At 36.7% G+C, this 21,826-nt stretch overlaps 2 long non-coding RNA genes across 2 annotated transcripts; both read left to right on the forward strand.

Annotated features, from left to right (window-relative positions):
- The first annotated feature begins 642 nt into the window (after nt 1–642).
- Nucleotides 643–2,435, forward strand: LOC147500104 (uncharacterized). The gene is made up of 2 exons (XR_015194598.1): nt 643–1,153; nt 1,964–2,435. It is a non-coding gene; the product is annotated as an uncharacterized LOC147500104 (long non-coding RNA).
- A 4,930-nt stretch (nt 2,436–7,365) lies between these two features.
- On the forward strand, nt 7,366–9,363 carry LOC147500105 (uncharacterized). The gene is made up of 4 exons (XR_015194599.1): nt 7,366–7,577; nt 8,395–8,466; nt 8,606–8,699; nt 9,260–9,363. It is a non-coding gene; the product is annotated as an uncharacterized LOC147500105 (long non-coding RNA).
- Nucleotides 9,364–21,826: the final 12,463 nt, after the last annotated feature.

Below are 21,826 nucleotides of genomic sequence, written 5' to 3' on the forward strand. Positions count from 1 at the left end.
TTCTGGATTATTGTTTGGGGTTTTAATACCATAGTGGGTTTTGTATAGTTTAATGGGGCCTTTAGTTTCGGTTTAATTTGGGGGCCCTATGCAAGGGCTTAGACAGCATAGGCCCAGAGCCGGCCCTGGCACCTCCTACTAGGAGTAAGTAGGAGCTGGTCACACTTTAGTCTCGCCTACATATTCACACACGTACCCATCGAAGTAAAAAATAAATATAAAAATAAAACTTAAACAAAGAAGAAAAAGGGGGTGTTGATGGTTGATTGCTGGAGTTGTAGTAGGGGAAGGATAAACTTTGTCGTTATAGTGTCGATGTTCATTTTAGTTGGAAGAATTTTCGAGTGGGTTAGCTATATATTGGAGCTTAAAATTTGAGTTCAATCAGCATGAACTGTTATGGGTTGTTGAACTAAGGACATTCATTAGATTAGCTAATTTGGGATCTGATTTTTAATTTAGTTGAAACTCGGAATATATTTATTAGGCTACAAGTGTAGTTGAAATGCATTAAGCTTGTGCTGATGTCTGCCCAGGGCAGCAGCGCTAAACTTCTTCAGAGCTGAATTTTAGACAGTTAGAATTAGATTTGGGTTTGAACTTCCTACGCATAAATACATGTTAGTATTATGAGTTTTTTCTACCAAACCATGTTTTATTGCATTTGGATATCTAGATCAAGAGTTTTGCTTTCTGAAACATGGGTTGTTCATACTGAAACTTTCTACTCGATCTTTTTCTTTTGTTGATAGTTAACTATGTTGTGTCATGTAGGTCTAAATGGTGGTTGTGGTTTGAATTGAAGCCACACTGTATACAATTTGTTTGTAGAGCAAAGGTAGGAAATTACAAGAAATCCTTATTACTGTTTCAAATTTGTCTTTTGATCCATTCTTATTTTTTGTCCTCATCTATCATTTGGAAAATTAAAGATGAGAAAATCTTGATGTTTCTCTTTCTCTTGGTGTATGTTGGTATCTCAAATGAGGTGTACGTGAAGGAGAAGCGCGAAATGGCTAATGATGTATAAAGAAAACAGATTGTGTGTGAGGATGCATCAGATATATGTTGAGCAATCTGGGAAAATTATTTTCCAACTCCAAGAGTTCAAATCTAGTCAGGCATCTTGAATTGTTGATCTCTTAAATACGTGGTATTATGATATTTCCCTGGACAAAATAAGCTGATGCATATATTGTTGGAGTTATCCCTCACATGAGGAGAGAAACTGGAGCTGGACAGAAACGGGCAAACTCGACATCGCTTGAAGTCGAGCGCCCGCTCGCTCGATAGAGCGACTTCGCTTCGAGTTCCAAGAATATAGGGCTTACCAGCGCCAGCCTTCCAGTCTTCAGTAGCGACTCGCCCAGAGTGATAGCCCGCCAGTCTATTTTTCGTGGGCTTGCTACAAGATCCGCTCCGCGGTTTTTTTTTGGAGATAAAACCAAAAATCAAGGTTTTTGGAAAACCTAACCTAACAGAACCAAACAAGTCGGAAGGATTGGAATCCGGGGCTAAAACAAAAGAGATAACCTTTACGTGAGATACAACCCTCAGAAAGAGATAAGAGTGATCTAGTAAGGTGAGAGATAAAGGAGAGATTGTAATCTTCCTTCCCACTTTATTAAGAACCGGCTCTTGTGGAAGTAGGCATCATTGGTCAACCACGGTAAATCTTTGTGTTGTGGTTTTGCTTTTACGCTTTTACATTATTATCCTGTTGTTAATAGTTGTTTAATGAAGTTGGGCATGTTAGTATAGGTTGTAGTTGATATTTAGATTTTGTCCGGAGTTGAATTGTGTTCATACAAGTTATCTGTGTAGTGGGGGAACCGATTGGTATTGGTGTAATCCCCAACATATATAGGTGGCTAATATAATGGAACAAAATGGTTGTGATTTTCTACGTCCAAATTTCCTAACCGAATTATTTAAATCTGATGGTCTCTCTTATGTCATTAAGGTCATGTTACTGCAGAAGAGATTAAGAAGCAAGCGCAAGCATGTGATAAGCAAACTCGGGAAGCTTCAGGAGGATCATAAACTTCATTATTACGTCGAAGAGCATTTTGGAGGTGGTAGTTTATTGATTTGGTCTTTCACCCGGCCTAGCCAGTTTGGTAGAGCTGGCGGATACATCTTGGAGGGCAAGAAATAAGGAGCTTGAGTTTATATAAAATGATTCAGTGGAATTAAAGCAGGGCAAGGGAATTGCTGGTGCTACTTAGGCAACAGTCTTGTATGAACTTGTATTGCTAGGAGGTCTGAATTTGAGCAAGTAGATGGTTTGTGTTCTTGTGCGATTCCAGTACATGATTTGGCACCAATATTTGACAGTATTGCCATTTAATACTTGTGTAAGGAAGAAAAAAAATTTACTGCTGTTCCTAAATATTTTTACTATGAATGAAACGTCATGAATGAATTATTGTATTGGATGAATGAGTTTTTTAGTACAGTGAATTTTCTTTCATGTAAGGTGTGGTCCGTGTTTACGTGTGCAGATTCAAAAGATAAAATCATTGTGAAATATCAATTTTTACGAAAAGATGTAGATCGGTTATGACGGTTTTGGCACAACTGTATTAAATACGTAATCTTTCATGATTGTTCCAAGGCTAACTTATAATTGGTTCAACAAAACCATCCTAAACACACCCTACCCTTTTGTGACGGTTTTCAAGTAGTTGTCGAGGTTTTAAGTGGCTAAAAGCATAACTATTGAGGAAACATTTGTCACGGTTTTGGAAAAAAAATATGACTCTCATTTTATCACGGTTTTTAGGAAAAAAAAATAGTGACATTTTGTAAAAGGAATGAAGAAGAAATAGGTTTTTTGTTTCGTTAGTTTTTTATGTTTTATTTTTAGAAAAGGAAAAAGTTGAAAAATGAAAAGAAAACGGACGACAACTCGGGTTAGCTATTTAGACACGTGGTGTTTGATTTTACACAGTTACTGAGATGGGATCCCAATACCCAATTATTGCATAGCCGGACTCTTTGCATATATTCCTATGAGTGACACATATAGTTAGATTTGTGGGGCCTTTTTTTAGGATAAAAAAGAAAAGGAAAAAAATGGGCCCCCTCCCTCGCGCCTTTGTAATTAAGTAATAGTATCAACAAAAAAAAAACTGGCACATGTATTTCCCATGAGGATTCATGTTGGGTATAATAAGAAATATGCTCAATTTATTATCAATGCTTTTAAAGAATAAGTGTTTACAAAATGAAGAAAAAATATTCTTCACATGAACGCATAATTCAACAAGCCACTTATTATGATGCTTATAACAATTGAGCAAATGTCGTCGTCATAGGATGAATTAATTAACGCAACTTCCATAACCTCTTCACCTACATTCCACCACAAAAACCAAGTTCCATAAGCATACTTTTGAGGTTCATAAAGGCAACTATTAATAATAAAAAGAATGAAGAGAGTTTAGAATGTGTCACCAAGGAGTACGTACTTGATAATTATGCACGACTCAAGTTGCAATTATATTATATGTTGTCCCAGAAGCACTTTACTGCACATTTAATTTGACATCCTGGAGTGTTACCAGAGTTGCACTTCTTCGTGCAATTAGCATAGCATTCATCATAGTTATTTGGGGAGACTGCTTCCTCATAGCTGTTTGGGGAGACCGCATAAGTTTGTTGTGCAAACATACAAAGCACAAAAATAAACATCACCACTAGTGCTCTTACAGCTTTTCCTTCCATCGATATTTTCTTAATTTTTACAAACAACACTCTCTTAATTTTGCAAACTCTAAATATTTTCAGATGAGCAAATTACCTTCCCATTGCCCTGAATTTATAGCGCTCCTGACATTTTCTAATTAGGTATTATGAGCCGATTTTGGAATGTCTCAAATCAAATATATATATTTCATGGTAAATAGAATGTTTTCTTAGAAAGATTTGTAGGCTATTTTGACAAGTTTTGAAATTCATGGTATCTCCAACTAAATTAGTGTTTACATGTAATGACTGTGATACTAAATATAGAAAAATTTTATTGAAAAAATGGAGAAATAAAAATTATGAAATATTTGCAAAACTAGAAATATAGAATTTAATGTGATGTATAGTGATTTTTAGCAGTAAGGAAAACATTCTGACTTCTCCCCTGAATTTAAAGTGGAAATTTGGTATTATTATCTCAATTAATTTTAGAATGATATGGAAACTAAATAATTGCTTTGTAAACCAAAATAAACATGTATACCATTTCTACTAGGATAAATTATGTTTAGCCAGGAATTTCAAACTTAAAGTACATAAATTTACCTTTAGGGGCCGTTTCGCAACAATTATTAGTATAAATAATTATGTTTTTAATTAAAATTCATTCTAACATAAATAATTTTGAGATAAACCATTATAGAATAAATAATACCAAACAATCAAATACAAATCAATTTTTGATTTTATGACTAATTAAACCAAAAATAGAAAGAGAAATTACCCAAAAAAAAAAGAAATAAATATGGTAACTCGTTTATTTTATTTTTTCGATAACGACCGCCCTTCATTTATTCAATAGATATAATAGGACCATTACAGCTACTGACAAATGATGGGATGAGCTCCTCCAAGTGGTTTGTAGCCCACTTAGCAAGTTGATGCGCCTGAGTGTTGTTATCTCTCTTAATCCAAAAAAAGTTACATGAAACTAATCCTGAAACACAATCTATAACAAAATCTCTAAGACTGGATTGGTGCCAACTTAAGCTTGAAGTGGACTCTGCTAGTGCATTCATAACAGCTTGATTATCTCCTCTGACTTCCACTTGTCTCACTCCCATTCTCCTTATGAGTATTACTGCAACTTCAGCAGCTTTGAGCTCTACCTCTTCCACATCTCTAGCTTTAATCTTCTATGAGCTGCTCTTGCAATTTCTCCTTCATGATTCCAAAAGATTGCACCTGCTGCCCCTTGTCCTGTAGACCTGTCAAATGCAGCTTCAAAGCATACATAAGCATATACATTATTTATACCACCAGAACTAGAGTTGATGCTACTACTGCTAGCTTTACTTCTACTAGCTAGTACTTAGGTTACCCCCAGTTGCATAGTTTCTAGTAGAGCTCATTGAGTTGTGAGTTACTCCTTGTTCTGTTGTTGTTTCCTTCCTGAAAGACTCCAAGCACTTTATCCATAGACTAGTAGTCTTTTTCAGCAGTCCTTCCCTGTCAGGTTTGCCTTGCTCAAATTTCACTAAGTTCCTGAGTGTCCATATTTGGTGTAATAGGATACACGCAAACACCCCCTTATCAGCCACTTCCTTAATTGGGCTGAAGCACCAGTTGAATATCTCATTCAACCAATCTTTTAAATTCCAATGATCATGAGCATCAGTCCTATAAGAGAGACATGAAGCAAACCAAACACTCCTTGTCCATTCACATAAGAAAAAGAGGTGGAGGCCATCCTCTACTTGCTTATAACAAAAAGGACAAGAAAGATCAATGTTCAACTTTTTGTTTCTCAAGGTATCCCCAGTTGCCAAACCACCAGAATACATTTTCCAAATGAATAGTTACCAATTTGCAGCAAGATCTAGTTTCCAGATTCTTTTTATTGTAAGTAAACTGAAACTAGACCCAACACAATGATCCAACGCCTGATCATCGACACTACTAAAAAAAGGGCTTTTTGTGTCACTTTTTTTTTAAGTCTCGTGTCACTTAGTGAAAAAAAGTGACACACCAAAATCTTATGTGTCACTTGTTTAGAACATTTGGCTAGTTGTGACACTTGTTAAGAAAGTGACACAATTGAAATCAGGTTTATGTGTCACTTTGGTTAGAAGCGGCACGTTTAGAGATATTTAATGTGTCACTTTGGTCAGATGCGCCACGAGTAGAGAAATTTAATGTGTCACTTACAAATAAGGCTACACATCAAATTTTTACGGTATTTTGAATTTGAACAAAAAGCGACACACACAAATGTTTCCTAGAGCGCACATGCCTTAAAGCGCCCATCATCCCAATAAGGATAGAAATCCACGATCCCTCACACAAGGGCACGAGTTCTCTCTGTCTGTTACCCCGTCTTCTTCCCACACACTAACTCCCCAAACTCCAATCTACACCGGAAGTTTTTTTTCCCAACTAGTGCAAAGTGGAATCTTCTCATTCTTCTCAACATCAAAAAATTGAAACCCATCTAACTAACATGGTGATATTATATAAGTTCCAGTTCTGCGATATTAGAATATTTTGTTGAAAACCCAAAATGAAAAAACTAATCGATTTCACAATATCTTATCATATCCCTGATAAAGTCGATTGTGTGGGCGGGTGAAAATTTTGGGTCTCCCTCCAACTTGAAAGAAAGAGAAAGAACCCAGTTCCTCAAATTCTAGGACTTTGGAAAAACTCGATTTTCTACTCCAAAGTTATGACTTTTCCACTTCGTCTTGTTCAACGAAATCCCTTTGCCTCTTTATGCACTCAAGTTGCGGTTCTCGGTGAGTTGAAGCTAGTGACATTTTTTCTTCTTCTACTACTCAGATTTCAGTTTTATGTGAGTACCGCTGTGTTTGTGCATCTGTTAATTGCCAAATACGTTGGGGTTTGTTGAAGTTTTCCGTATAATATGTAAAGATTGTGTTTTTCTTTTTGGGTTTTTCATAGTGTATCTTCATATTTTGGGTTTCCATAGTCTGGATCTAATTAGTATTTAAAAGTTTGAACTTTTGAAATGACATATCATTATTGATGCTAAATTGTTTTACTAAAAGTTTATATAGCATGTAAAGTGTGGTTCCTGTTGTTTGCTTTTGTGCGTTTTATTTTTCTTCTCAGATATTTCTAATATGAAGTTACTATTTGGTTCTTCCATCAATTAAATTTGAAACTCGTGCGAAGATGATATGAGATTTCTATTACTTGATAATGCATTTAGCTACCTACCTTCCAGTTGTAAAAGCTTTCTATGTATCTTACTATGAATGATTTAAGACTCCATGAAGTTACAATGAAACCTGACAACTTTATGCAATTAAATCTTGAATTAGATGTTTTTTTTCCTAACAACTCTGACTACTAAGTACATACTTCCATTCTAAGATAATCTTGAACTACTTGTGAAGCCACCTACAAAGTGTAAGTTTATTGACACGTTAGTTTGGACTGAGTTTGGGCAATTGGTATCTACTTCTTTTGCATGTTAATGTCATAGGTATATATGCTAATGTCTTGTTCACTTAGTCTGATGTATGTATGTTAATTTATTTTCTTCTTTGGAATTTGAAGGAGTTAAACATGCTACAATCTATAAGGAAATCCAATAATGTGTATACACACAGACTAAGCAAATTAAGCTGAAGATATTGTAAATAAATTTAGTATATAAATATTTTAAATAGTTTCTTATGTTCAAACTAATGTAGATGTCTAATTGTGTTGTTATGGTTCATGATCTATAGGAAAAAAAAAATCTGTAAAGAAAGGAATTTTCGTTGATCATGAAGATAGGAGTCTCAAATGGAAATTGGCTCGTCATGACAAAAATGCGAATACTCAAATGAGGCCACAAGGAAGTAATAGGAAAAATTGTAAGTTTCTTTCTCATCCAACTAGTTTGATACGTGCTAATTGACTAATAGTATTAAAAAGAGTGGAAGTGTACAAAATTAGCATCTCTCCACACTCGAGTGACAACTAGCTTTTTGGAATTTGTTTTAGACTTTCTGTAAGACTGCCCATGGTAGTTGCGAGGTATCAAACACCTTCACTATAGCTTGCAGGTCCAGGATCCTCCCTAATTGCTCCATTAGTGTTGATTTAGATGGTTCGAGCAGTTGGTGGTTTTACTGATTACCCTTAATTCTTGGGGCAGTAGGAGGTCTGCCTTGGATGTCCATGCATCAAGCTATTTATGAATCAGCTGTATACATATGGCTCTGGATTCATTGGTATTATGGTATCGTAGGATGATCTGAAAAAGCAAGTAAATGAGGGGATTGTAGTGGATGAGGGAAGCAATGATGTTCTTACTATGGCTTTGGGTACCCCGAGAGCATTGTGTGCAAGTTAGAGTTGTGGTCTTTGTCTTTATTTATTGACTTTCACTCTTATAACATGTAGCTTGAAGATGGTTGTACTTCAAAAGTGAACAAGGCAGTGCCAAATAATCAGTTTAGTACCACGCAAGTATGTTTTATAGGCTATTAAATTGTGAAATTACAACCAACATTTGTTTCATTGTATTATATGCATTAGTCAATGTTATATATATTATTTGGTAGATGCAAAAGTGTAGATTGGTTTTGGGATCAATGGACAAGATTGTCGCCAAAGGACTATTATTAGTTATGTTTTCTAGAAACTACCGTAATTAACTTTATCGTTTTAACTTGAATTTCCATGTAGGATGTGGTTGATGATTCTTGTGCAGTGTGTACGAGGGGCTGTTGATTTGGACATAAAGTTCATAGTGAATGAGTGAGTTGTTCATTCTTGTTTGTTTGTTTTCAAGGTTTCATTTTTAAAATACTATGTCTTAATGGATACCGTTGTGTGAAAACAATAGCTATGGAAATGTTCTATTGAAGTATAACCTCTCTCTCTCTCTCTCTCGCAGCTCCATGGGTTGTTTTACGAATGTTAGTGTAGTCACCACATGAGCTCGTGGATTACATTTACAAGGGAAATAACACACAACAATTGCTAAGAAGGTAGTTTTCTGCAATTTAATGCCTACTCAAGTATATGTAGTTAGTTGAATTCTATATATTTATAACTGAAATGATATGAAGTCCATTTGAGTGCAATGACCCTTTATTTGTTTGGCCTACACTTTGGTATCACCAACATCATCACAAATTTGATTCCTGTTAATTTTTCAACCACTAACCTACTTTTATTCTTATTAGTTGATGAACTCCATGATGATGTTGTAGAACCACTACTGCATGAGTAAATAACACTCGGGGGTAATGTGATTTTCACATTTTTCACAAGTCTATGTTAGGTCTGTTTTTTCACATTTTTGTGTGTATACTGTATTCAATTATATTGCTTCAAAATATTTGAGCTGGAAATGATACTCAAGTGCAATGTCATGCACACACGGGTTTCAGGCAGTAAGAATCCCTCTATTGTTATCAGTTTTGCTACAAAGACTACTGATGCAGGAAAAATTATGTCAAATTGGTGCATTTGTAAATATGGTAGGCAATGCATTGCCTGCATTATTCATTTTCATAATATTTATAATATATTTTTCGTCAAACAGGTATTGGAGTTCTCTAGCAAGAAGAGTTACACCACTCAAATAGATGAACTTCATCTTAAATTCATCGACTTTATCCAACAATTTATCGAGTAATTAATTTGGGTAAGTGGGCTTTCATATTTTCCCTTTGTTTATGTATATATATTTTTCTTATCGTTTTTTTTTCTTACTTGTATAATATATACCCTTCTTGATTCACTTGCTTTTTAATTTTATATACTAGTCATAATGGAATGACGACTTCATGATATGATGCAGGTGCCATAGATCGATTAACAGATGAATAGATGGCAGCTAGGTTTTTGGTGTTGGAAGTGCGCACAACAAGTTAAGATATTGCTAGGATAGTATTGGCGTTATGTAGTTTTTTTTTTTTTTTTTTTTTTTTTTTTTTTTTTTTTTTTTTTTTAAATTGTGATTATTTTGGTATTTGAATGACTTCTTTTATTGGGAGTCAAACTAGATGATAAATACTTGGTTTGATCGATGAAATCAGTAGAAGTTAATTGTTTTGAATGTTGTTTATTTCTTCTTGAGTGGATGTTGTTTCCGTATCATAAAGCAGGTTAAAGTGATTTTGGTTGTGATGTTTTGATAAATGTATGTGGATGTTGTTTATGTCATAAAGCAGGTTAATGGGATTTTGGTTATGACGTATAGGATGCAGATTGAGAAATGAATACGATCGAATACAAAAATGAGAAAATGTTTTTTAAAAAAATTATTTTCATTTGTCTCACTTTTGGAAAAAGTGACATAATATCTATTAAAAGTGATACAACTAACCACTCTTATGTGTCGCTTTTTTTTCATAATGAAGTTATATGGAGTTGATTCCCAAAAGTGACACAAGAAATAAGGGGCTTTTGTGTCATTTTTGACGATTTGTGTCTCAAATCTCGTCCAAAAAAAAAAGAAAGACACAATTAATATACTTAATGTGTCACTTTTGATGTACTTATGTTTCACCACGGTCCAAAAGTGACACAACTAAGTATATTTAATGTGTCACTTTTGACATACTTATGTCTCACTCTGTCCAAAAGTGACACAACTAGTATACTTAATGTGTCACTTTTAATGTACTTATGTCTCACTCAGTTCAAAAGTGACACAACTAGTATACTTAATGTGTCACTTTTGACGCATTTATGTCTCACTTCTCGTCCAAAAAGTGACACAACTAGTATATTTAATGTGTCACTTTTAACGCATTCTTATGTCTCACTGGTCCCAAAAAGTGACACAACTAGTATATTTAATGTGTCACTTTTAACGCATTCTATGTCTCTCACGTCCCAAAAGTGACACAACTAGTATATTTAATGTGTCACTTTTGACGCATTTACGCCTCACTGGTCTAAAAAGTGACACAACTAGTATACTTAATGTGTCACTTTTGGACGATTTACGCCTCACTCACGGTCCAAAAGTGACACAACTAGTATATTTAATGTGTCACTTTTAATGAAGTTATGTCCCACTCTGGTCCTAAACGGATACAACTAGTGTCACTTTTGACAAGCACCGTGACACTCTTTCTTAAAAGTGACACAAGAGGCTATTCTTAAGTGTCACTTTTATTAACAAAAAGTGACACATTTAGTAAGGCTTTTGTGTCACTTTTGGTAGAACTTTATGTGTCGGGGGCTTATAGGTCACTCCAGAATTAGTTTCAAAAGTGACACAAGTGACTTCTTGTGTCACTTTTTAAGTGACACAAAAAACCCTTCTTTTAGTAGTGATCTTTCAGGCATCTATAGGCTTCCTTCACAGAAAACAACCCTTTCTTAGAATTAAACCAAGTAAGTTTGTCTTTCATGTTCCCAGGCCTAATGATGATATCATTTATAGCCTGGGCAAGAAGGTTAGGAAACAACTCATTAATCAACTCCATATTCCAATCAAAACCATTTGCATGTCTCAGCTCTGCTACTTTCATTAAGTGATTATTAGGTCTTGTATAGGCATAATCACTTAGGGTAGCAGGCTTTCCCTGTATGGTAATCCATGGATCATGGAAAACTTGCACTTTTTTGCCATCTCCAATGCTCCAGATAGAGCCTTTATCTATCAAGTCCATGGATTTGGCAATACCCTTCTAAAAATAAGAAGAATTTCTAGGATAATGCCTTGCACCATCAGGTGGCCATCATTTCTAATAAATAAACTTGAAGGATCTTGTCCAAAGAGAATCAAGGTCATGATATAGCCTCCAACCATGTTTGGCTAATAAAGCTTTATTCATATCCTCTGTTTTCCTAAATCCAAGACCCCCCATAGCCTTGGCTAAGCACAACTTGTCCTACCTGATGGTATGCATATTGGATTTCTCATCAGTCCCATTCCAGAAAAAGTCCCTGCACACTTTGTCTATCTTAGCACAAGTGGCAGGAATAGTGTATACAAAGGTGTATCTTGGGCTACAACCTTTATAAGAACAACTCGACCAGCTTGAGATAGCACTTTTGCTCTCCAGCCTTTGATCTTGGTATGAATTCTGTCAACCAAGTAGTCAAAATCATCACATTTCTTACTTGAGAGGATAATAGGCACCCCCCAAGTACTTCTCATTAGGGTGGAAGGGTCTAACTCTCAGAAACCTCTTGAGAAGCTTCTTATGTTTATCATGCACATTGTTACTGCAATAAACACTTGATTTATCATAATTGATCCTCTGGCCTGAAGCCTCACAATATTTGTTCAAAATGTTTTGAGATTCCCACCTTCTGTGAGAGAAGCATTACAAAACAATATCAAGTCATCAGCATAAAGGAGGTGACTTATTGAAGGTGATTTCCTCCTAATCTTGATGCCATTGATCTCACCATTATTTTCATTCTTTGCAATTAACCTTGATAAGGCCTCAGAAACAATATTGAACAAACAGGGGGAGAGAGGATCCCCTTGTCTCAACCCCTTTTGGGAAAAATATGTTCAAGAGGTGAACCATTTAACATAACTCTAAAGGAAACTATAGAGAGACAATTATTTATCAGAGTCCTCCTAGAAAACCCTGGCTTCTCAAAAATCTGATCCAAAAACTTTCATTCAATCCTATCATAGGCCTTAGCCATATCTACTTTCAAAGCTAGCCATCCTTGTTTTTGTTTTTCCATCTTAGACATCCTGTGAAAGACTTCACTAGCCAGGCCAACATTATCTCCAATACTCCTACCCTTAACAAAAGCCCCTTGGAAAGGAGAAACTATCTTGTGTAGATATTGTTTCAACCTGTTGGCCATAACTTTTGAGATAATTTTATAAATGAAATTAGAAAGGCTGATGGGTCTAAACTTGAATATGTGGTCAGGGTTGGTGATTTTAAGGATAAGAGTAATAAAAGTTTTATTCAATTTAGGATGAAGAATCCCATTTTGAAAGAAATGTTGCACACACCCAACCACAGCCTCACCAACAATGTCCCAGCAAGATTGGAAGAAAATGCCCTGAAACCCATCAGGTCCAGGAGCTTTTAAACTTCCCATGTTTTTCACAATGTTCCAAATATCATCAGTAGAAGGAATATCAGTTAACAAACTATTCTCTCTATCACTAATGCAAGGTTCAAACATATCAAGAATCTCAGGACAAGTATTAGGATCATCAGTACTAAAAATATCTCATTGAAATAAGCATTCATAGTTTTACCAACATTGAACCTACCAGCTTGCTAATTACCAAAACCATCTTTAATCTTATCAATTTGATTCTTCTTTCTTCTATAAATGGTAGACAAGTGGAAAAACTTTGTGTTCTGACCTCCATCCCTCATCCAATGGATGGTTGACTTTTGTCTCCACATGCTTTCCTCTTTATCCATCCATTCATTCAAAAGGGATTTCGAATTAAGAGATTTAAGATAGGTCTCTTTAGTAAAATTGCTAGATGAGACAGCTTCCAGCTCGTGCTGAACGTTTCTAATGTTTCTAAACACATTACCAAAATGTTCTTTATTCCAATTTCTTAACTTATTTCTAGTTCTAGCCAACTTAGCAATAGCAGTAATGTCATGTTCCCCATTGTTGTGAGGTTCCCAAGCATAAGCTATCAGAGGCTTACAAGTAGGATCCTTTAACCACATCTCATAAAATCTAAACAGTTTATTAGGAGATTTACAACCTTTATTAAGATTAATAAGCAAGGACAGATGATCAGAGGCTGCAGTAACATGATTCTTAACATGCATATTAGGAAATAGTTCTAACCAAGATGTAGTAGCTAGGGCTCTATCAAGCCGCTCCAACACATGATCTTTGGGTTGTCTGTTATTAGACCATGTGAATTTAGGTTCAGAGTAGCCCAAATCAAACAACCCTAGATCATTAATCAGGGCATTGAACTCCAGCATACTTTTATTGAAACATCTATTACCTCCAACCTTCTCATCTAAACTAGTTATAGCATTAAAATCACCAAAAAGAAGCCACGGATCGGGAATATAAGGAGCAAGCTCTCTGATTTCCTTCCAGACTTTATGCCTATTACTACTAATAGGTTCACCATATACTAAAGAAAAAAACCATGGTACAAATGCATGATAATTAACAAACTTACCCGTCACCTGATTATTTGTTGCTCCGATGATCTCCAGATTCACACCAGACTTCCAAAGCATAGCAAGCCCACCTCTCTCTCCCCACAACAAAAACCGCGAAAAACTTCCTCAAACTTCAGTTGTTTTGCTACAGCTAGAATTCTTTTCTCCTTAACTTTAATTAACTTCAGACAAACAAATGACATCCGGCTGATGCTGCCAGATTAGGTCCATTAGATGTTGAACCGTCAAGGATGAACCTGCTCCCCGACAATTCCAAGCTACGATCATATTTGTGTGGGTGATTGAGTCGTATCAGCCACCACACACTCAGCAGAGCCCTTAATGCTCTCATGGTTTGAGACAACAATACTCATTTCCTTCTGATTTCTTTTCATCTGTGAATCATCCTAAGCAAGAGGTGTTGGTTGCTTCACACTCTCTTCAGAGCTCTCTCTAGTCTCTACAATCCAAGGATCGCTTCGTATTTCACCAGTTTGAGCTCCTTTTGGGACCAAGCTCTTGCCTTTCTGCCTTAAAGCTGAGGCATTTTTCTTCGCGTCTGTACTTTTATGTTTGGCCACCCGAGAGCTTCTTCTTTCACCCTTTGATCCCATAATGAACAACGGTTCCTCTTTTTCTTCATCCCTATTCATACCCTTGTTCTTTTTTCCTTGCCTATGCATTATTCCTTCCTTAAAGTAGATCCCCCACCCTTCCTCACACTGCTTCCTTTTCAGAAAAACTTGGATCAGTGAAAGATTTTGGTTGAGCATTGTATTAATATCAGATGAGGTGGATGGATAGCTAGTTTCATTAAGCGTTTCAACCATCTCATTAATTTCTCTACTTTCTCCAGCATCTTTAAACTCTACCTTCTTTTTCTGGAGAAATGTTCTCTTCCTAGATACACATTCCTTTTGTCGCTTTTTTGGACGTGTAAGCACTAGGTTTGAGCTCGTGGTTTTTGGGACCTGATCTGATCTATTCCCCTCGATCTCAAGAAACTAAAACCAAGATATCTCAAGAAACCCAGTTTAGCCGAGAGAGAATATAGATTTGTTGGTTCGGTAAAAACTCTTCGAGGCCATATTCTATTAAGAAGGTTTCAAAGCAATCATTCCCAAATGAATACTTGGAAGATTGATAGTGAACGAAGAAAAGCTCAAGCTATGGCAAAAAGTGAAAGATTTCAAGCAGATAGAGAACAGAGAAGAAACAAAAGTGCTATAGAACAATCAGTAAGGAGAGCACAAGTAGTGAAAGCTCGTCGGGCAAGGGTGGGAAGAGCACAAATGATCCCAAAAGAGGCTGAAGCAGTGAATTTAGAAGCAGACCTGCAGATGGTAATTTACAATGAAGACACAGTGAATGGACAACAAGTTGAGCATGACACTAGAAATGAAGTAGAGAACTCTGAGATTATTATAGCTCGACCTCTTGCACAAATTGAGCCAAGTGTGCGATTTCTGGAGGGTAGTCCAATTTCTAGAAACCGGGAACAACAAGGTTTCAATGGGGCTACAGTTACAGCACTAGAGGTTTTTGATTCAAGAGCAAGAAGTAATACAGTGTATGAGATTGCATCAGGGGAAGGAAGCTTGGCAAGTTATGGGAAACTTTCATATGATTTACAAGAAAAAAGTGGGTTTATGGTGGTTGTCCCCCAACAGTCACCCACCGGTAATTAATGATAGCCTGGAATTGCCGGGGAATGGGCTCCTCCTCGGTTGTTCAAACACTAAAGGGTCTCATCCGTGCACACAATCCGGATGTTTTGTTCTTGGTGGAAACAAAGGCATGCAATAGGAAAATTAAACAACTCCAATGCTCTCTCAAGTATCCTAACTCGTTTGTGGTAGAAGCAAATGGCAAAAGTGGAGGTATGGCACTTCTATACAAGGACAACATTGATCTGGAGATTCTGGGCTCCAATGACTATTGATAAAACGCTCTTTATACAGGTTTATTGGTTTTCAGTTACTTATTTTCTTAAGTCCGAGGTCCACAGTCCAAAGTCCAAAGTCCGAAGTCCAAAGACCCAAGTCCAAAGTCCAAATTCCAACATCCGTATAGTCGTACATTTTAGTCAAGTTACCTTACTCACGTGGGTTTGGTAGGATAGGTCGAGTAAGGGATCGTCCAAACCTTAGGGCTCGGATAGGTTCACAACTGGAATTACAACTTTTTGTGAGTAGGATTTTTAGGTTTCTTTTTAGTTGGTTTTAATTAAATTAACGGTAATGCAAATAATGTAAATTACTACGGCGATTATATGTAGGTAAACAAAAATAGAGAAACAGGGAGAGAGTTAATCATGCCCATGCAAGAATCATTTTTTAACAGTTTATATTACCAAGTCACTACATCTCTACTTCGTCTCGTTTTCGGAGACGACGTCGAGTATTGATCCCTAGCGCATGCCCACATCTCTAGGTCGCATTTCACTAGCATAAGGAGTTTCAATAATATCTCATCTATGGTATATTATTTCAGCTCCTGGCTCAATTTCACATCAGCTAGACGAATTGGAGAGTCATCGACACCAGAGTCGCGACATTTTTGTCGCGACTGTCCCCGAGCATCGCCATTCAACTTTGTATGCGATCCATTTTGGGACCGGATGTCAATTCTATGCCTAATTCCTAAGTAGTGATTCTAGAATATTAATGAGTCAATCCGGATTTTCACACGAGCAGCATAACCCTCCCCCTGAGGGGGGGGATTAGCTCTTGGTCATAGAAGGAATAATAAAACTTGCTGTATACATTAAGTAAATAAATGCAAGACAGAAATTAAACTAGAAAAGAAATGACTATTATTAAGGGTAAAATAACTTACAGTATTTAAGCTGCTGGAATAGAAATGGCAAAATATAAGTACTGAAGGAATAATCTAACTAAGCGGAAGCTAAAGCATTAATATGCTGAAGGGGTAATAATGAAGGCGACCCCCTCATATATATAGGCTGGAGACTGAAGACCCATTTAATTAAGTTTTGTTTGGTAGCTAATTGATTTCTTCAAAACTTTGAGAATCAAAGTTTTGTTTTGATATGTTTTAATTTTTTGTCTTTTTGTTGATTTAAGGTTTTGTTTGTTAGCTCATTTCAATTCAAACCACCTGGTTTGAATTGGTACGTGTCTTCTCTCTTGCCAGGTGGTATCAAATTGAAACCATCCTTTTGCCACCTGCCTATGCCGACTCATCATGCCTTCGGGCCCGCAGAGTGGATCCACCTAGTTTGTCCAGTTGGTCGCTACCGATTTTGGCGTTTTACGACTTTTTTTTGTCCTCATACTGAAGTTCGTTGTTCGTCGCTATGGCAACTTCACTAGCCAACGCCGGCATCTAGATTTATCCAATTTGAGCTTCAAAGTTTGTCGCTTTTTATATGTGGACCCGCCTCAGACCGGTTTTGTTCTTTTGGAAACTTCACGCTCTAGTCGCTTTGTTGGGCTTCACGGGATTGAGTGGGAAACTCCAAATATTCCCCAGATTCTCAGATTTGGCGCTTTCACTAGCCAACGCCGCATCTAGATTTATCCGATTTGAGCTACGGAAGTTTGTCGCTTTTTATATGTGGACCCGCTCGCGACCGGTTTTGTTCTTTTGGAAACTTCGCTTTAGTCGCTTTGTTAGGCTTCACGAGTCGAGCGGGAAACTTCAATTATTCCCCGTATTCCCCGTGATTTCGATGCATGTTTTATCACTATATTTATTTTAATTGCGCGAATCCCCGCAAAAGTACGAAAAAATAATTATTACATGATTATTAAACACATAATCGACCAAAATGCTATGTCTCTCGGGGTTTAATATTACAGTTTTGGGTGCTTATCACACCACCACCAAACAGTACTTTGCTTGTCCTCAAGCAAAGAAGAGACATTAAAATGATAAGTGGTCAAAAATGTGTTGTCCTAAGCTAAATCTCATTTCAAGCAGAGTGCGGTTGCATTGACCGTATGCAACAAGGCCTTGAACCACTAGGAATTCCCTAGTGGACGAGTTGTAGCCTCGTGAAAGTTTTCTAGAGAAGATACTCACAAACTTCATTTATACTACAACGACTCAGTAACAAAGGCTTGTTTCCTTAATTAATCTCAGGTATCTAGACATCTCACTAGCAGGGGAAACAAGGATTTGTCTTTCAAATTCAAGTTAATATACATACAATAATTGAAACATCTATGTATGAGTATGCATGCAGAATCTAATAATGAAATGTACGAAAGCGAGGGCCGCTTTCGATCCTTTGATAGCCCCTTAATTAGGTTCTCACAGTATGTGTCGAAACACAATTTCTCTTATTTTTCCACTTAAGCTTTGCTATCTCCAAGTGTAATGCAAAATGGGCACATGTTTCCTCACATACTCAATGACAGTTAGAGGAGCCGAGGTCGAGAAGTCACAACTACTACTTATTATCACACTATCCTATTCCTAATTGAGCTAGAGGTCTTTATTAGGTGTTATGGGGCTTAGGTGATAGTGTAGAAGAAAATGGAATGGAAAGTTCAAAAATGATAAGTATGAGAGAATAAGGTCTTCGAGATATTTATACTAGAGAATCCTTATTTTCTTTCCTGCTTCTAACATGGGTTTCCATACTTGGATTTTTCAAGCTTTTCTATTCCCTTTTGATTTGATTTTTTTTTTTCGTTTAACCTTGACATTTCTTTTGATTTTGGAAACATATTTCTATATATATATATATATATATATATATATATATATATATATATATATATATATATTTTTTTTTTTTTTTTTCTTTTTTTTTTTTTTTTTTTTTGAAACAGTAACCAATTTGATTTGTGACAAGGTTTTTCTCTTCATTTTTCTCAAGACTTCATCCTATTTCTCATACTCATCATCTAGGTAAGCTTATTTATTTGTGGTTACTAGATGGGTAATGATTTTTTTTGGTGAAGTAGAAAGGATTAATGAAAGGTTCAAAGGGGCTTACTAGCAAGAAAAAAAATTTACAGTGTGAATTTTTGGCTATATCGATCCAAAGAAGGCCTAAATTCTCAGCCTAGGATTTGGGTAGTGATCAAGTAAGTAGACGTGTGAACTTCTATTCGGAAGAACTACTCCTCTGTGTCATTACTCATATATCATACATTTTGAGGCTTTTGGTTAGATTCTTACAGATATGGAAACTAAATTGTCTAACCGGGTCCTTAAACTTATCACGTGTACATTTAATGATAGTCAGGTGCATGAATGCTCATGAAAAGATGTAAAAACTATTGCATACGTGATTAAATTAAGTTTCTAAGAACAAGTCATAATTTTGATGCTAGGGTGAGATTTCTAAATATTTTTCATCATAGAAAGAGAAACGAGAATTTGTCACTAAATACGTTTATTTAGACATTAAGTAAACTATATACAACTATGCATGCCTAATTTTTGCAAAAGGTTCTCACCACCCCCAAAACAAATCCCGACAATCGTGGTCCTCAAAGTGTTAAGAGGAAGAAAGAGTATACCGAGAGGCTTTGAGCAAAAATAAAGTCGACATCTTCCACAGAAATTTATTGTAACACACTATATATTATACATCATAAAAGTAGAAGCACACTGTTAGGTTATTTATTTATTTCACATCAAAACGTAAAACAAATATGTACATGCATCAACTCACATTGCCCCATCCTTGAACCGGGGATAGTCCCTCCTTGCCTCGTCCCCCTATAGAAATGTCATTCCTTTGCATCCCGCCAATCTATCATAGCTTTCCGTGACTTCACTCCACTTCCTCTTCTTTGCATTGTCTAGATGAGCTATCATTTTATCATCATCGTGGAAAGAACGAACTTTCTTAAGATACCTTTGCGTATGCGTCCATGTCCGAAATCGCAAAAGAACGAATTATCTTGTTTGTTAGACACATAGAGTCGACCTTTACCCAAATCCGAAAGGTGGCCGCGAACTCGTGGAAGTACGCCCTCACTATCCCGCATGCTGAATCGGCGTGGTGATATAGTGTTGCCGAAAAAGACCGAGCCTTTTAAGATTCTCAATTACTAGTTCTCAGAATGTCGAAGGTGGTATGTTGTCGGGCCAATGCATGGAATGTCTTACATGCTGATTTTGATGCAAAGGAAAAATGTCAATCCCCCATGATGTTGAGAAGAATAAATAGCATGGCAATTCCAACATTCGTGGTCATACCGCTAGTGGAATAGTGAATTTCGCCATCGGCCAATTTCGCACGCTTCTTTGACGCTGGGCAAGGCCATCGCCATACCGGGCAGCAAAAATCTTCCCTAGAATAGTCATTAAGGTCATTCTCTATCATGTATTGAATGGGGAGATCCGGGTGAAGAGGAGGAAGGTCTAGAGCCATAGCCACCGCTTGGCTCATAAAAAGCGGTCGGGTGTTACCAATACGTGAGTGTAAAACCATTTAAAGGGAAACCCCGACACCCGTAGATCTTCCATGTTATCATAAAAATAAGTTGCCAAACCTAGGGAGTATGTCCGCTCGGTGTAGAATGAGAGAGTTCCAACCAACTTGAGTGATGTAGTCTCCGAAAGATGTCCATATGCCAAGAATTCAAAGAATGAATGGAAAGATTGTTCGAATCATCTTTGAGCTTCTATTGTGAAAAAAATTGTGACCTGCTTTAGACAAGGATAAACAAATATTAGAGTATGATGAGAATAATTAAGTAAAAACAAATTACCATACAAAAATTAAAAACTAAAAAGAAAATGATAAATAATATAAAATTGCAAAATTTAAATGGTTTCATTGGCCCAAGTAACGGCGATGATCCTTTTGTGGGAGGGATCCGTTTATAAGATTTTCTATGCCATTAATCCGCGTAAATGTACCGCTGGTAAACATTTTGTTTTCTCGTCCGTAAATCTCGGGCTGGTTCTCCATTATGAGAGTGTGATTTGCCAAGAATTGGTTGTGGCTGTGCAAGAATTGTGCTTGTTCCTCTTCGCTTATTGTCCGCAGTCCCCAAATTCAAGAAGGTCGGTGATAATAATGTTCGACGCTTGAATAATGTCATCAGTCCTTGTTGAATTGCCAAGCCCTTCCATGGGATTAAATACGCTGCATAATGCATTTTCAAGAAAGATGTTGTCGGTGGAACAATCTTCGCTTGGTCCCGTCATCGACATGGTTCTTTGCAACGCCGGGTTCCGAATCCCGCTCCTACATACCGAGTGAATGGTAAGAATGTTAGCCGCTCAAATGGTGTATGAGGAGAAGTACTAGAAAAACCCCAATGTATCATGATAAGTGTCACAATGGTTGGTAAAGGAGCTGCCTTTTTCCCGCACGCGCGATTCCGAGAAATTTAATAATGCAAAAATCATTGCAGTTACTCCGCAAGACCCGTAGAGTAAATGGAGGAGGGGTTTGGTTATTTCGAAGTCTTAGACGTGCCTAGGACATTATGAGCTACCCATTGATCACGAGATAATTGGTTCTTTTGTAAAGATCACCGATAAACAATACGGGTTTTCCGGGTTGTATTCGCCATGAAGGATAGTTGTAAACATCGATGCCGGATATTATCGAAAAGGTGAATCCTGAAGGTGTACTCCTTGGTTTGTAATAGGAATTTGAAGTACCTCAGAGATGATTTCCATAGTCAATTCATGTTCGTGATTCATAGCACGGACAAAGAATTGTCCGCTTTGGAAATAACCGCTTTTGTAAAATAACAAAACCAATTCTCTTGAATAAAATGCTTGCTTATGGTGTAAAAGAGGGTACCATCCTCGACGTAATATTTCGTGTAAAAAAGGATGAAAAGACCATTTTGGAAATTTTCTATAAAATTTTGCTCGGCACTAAACTTTGAGTGAGGGCCATTAAAGATGGAGTGGTGAAAAAAAGATTATTTTGGAAAAAGGGAAGTTAAATTTTTGAGGTGTCTATCCTTGTTATAAATAGGCACCCATCCGAAAATGTAAAAGATAATGCTTCGAGGTGTCACAGGTAGTTAGACCACGCGTGTCTTCTAAGATATGCACAAAAGTGGATGTAGTGTGGA

Source organism: Coptis chinensis, chromosome 5 (genome assembly GCF_015680905.1).
Source record: "Coptis chinensis isolate HL-2020 chromosome 5, ASM1568090v1, whole genome shotgun sequence".
NCBI classification, from domain to species: domain Eukaryota; kingdom Viridiplantae; phylum Streptophyta; class Magnoliopsida; order Ranunculales; family Ranunculaceae; genus Coptis; species Coptis chinensis.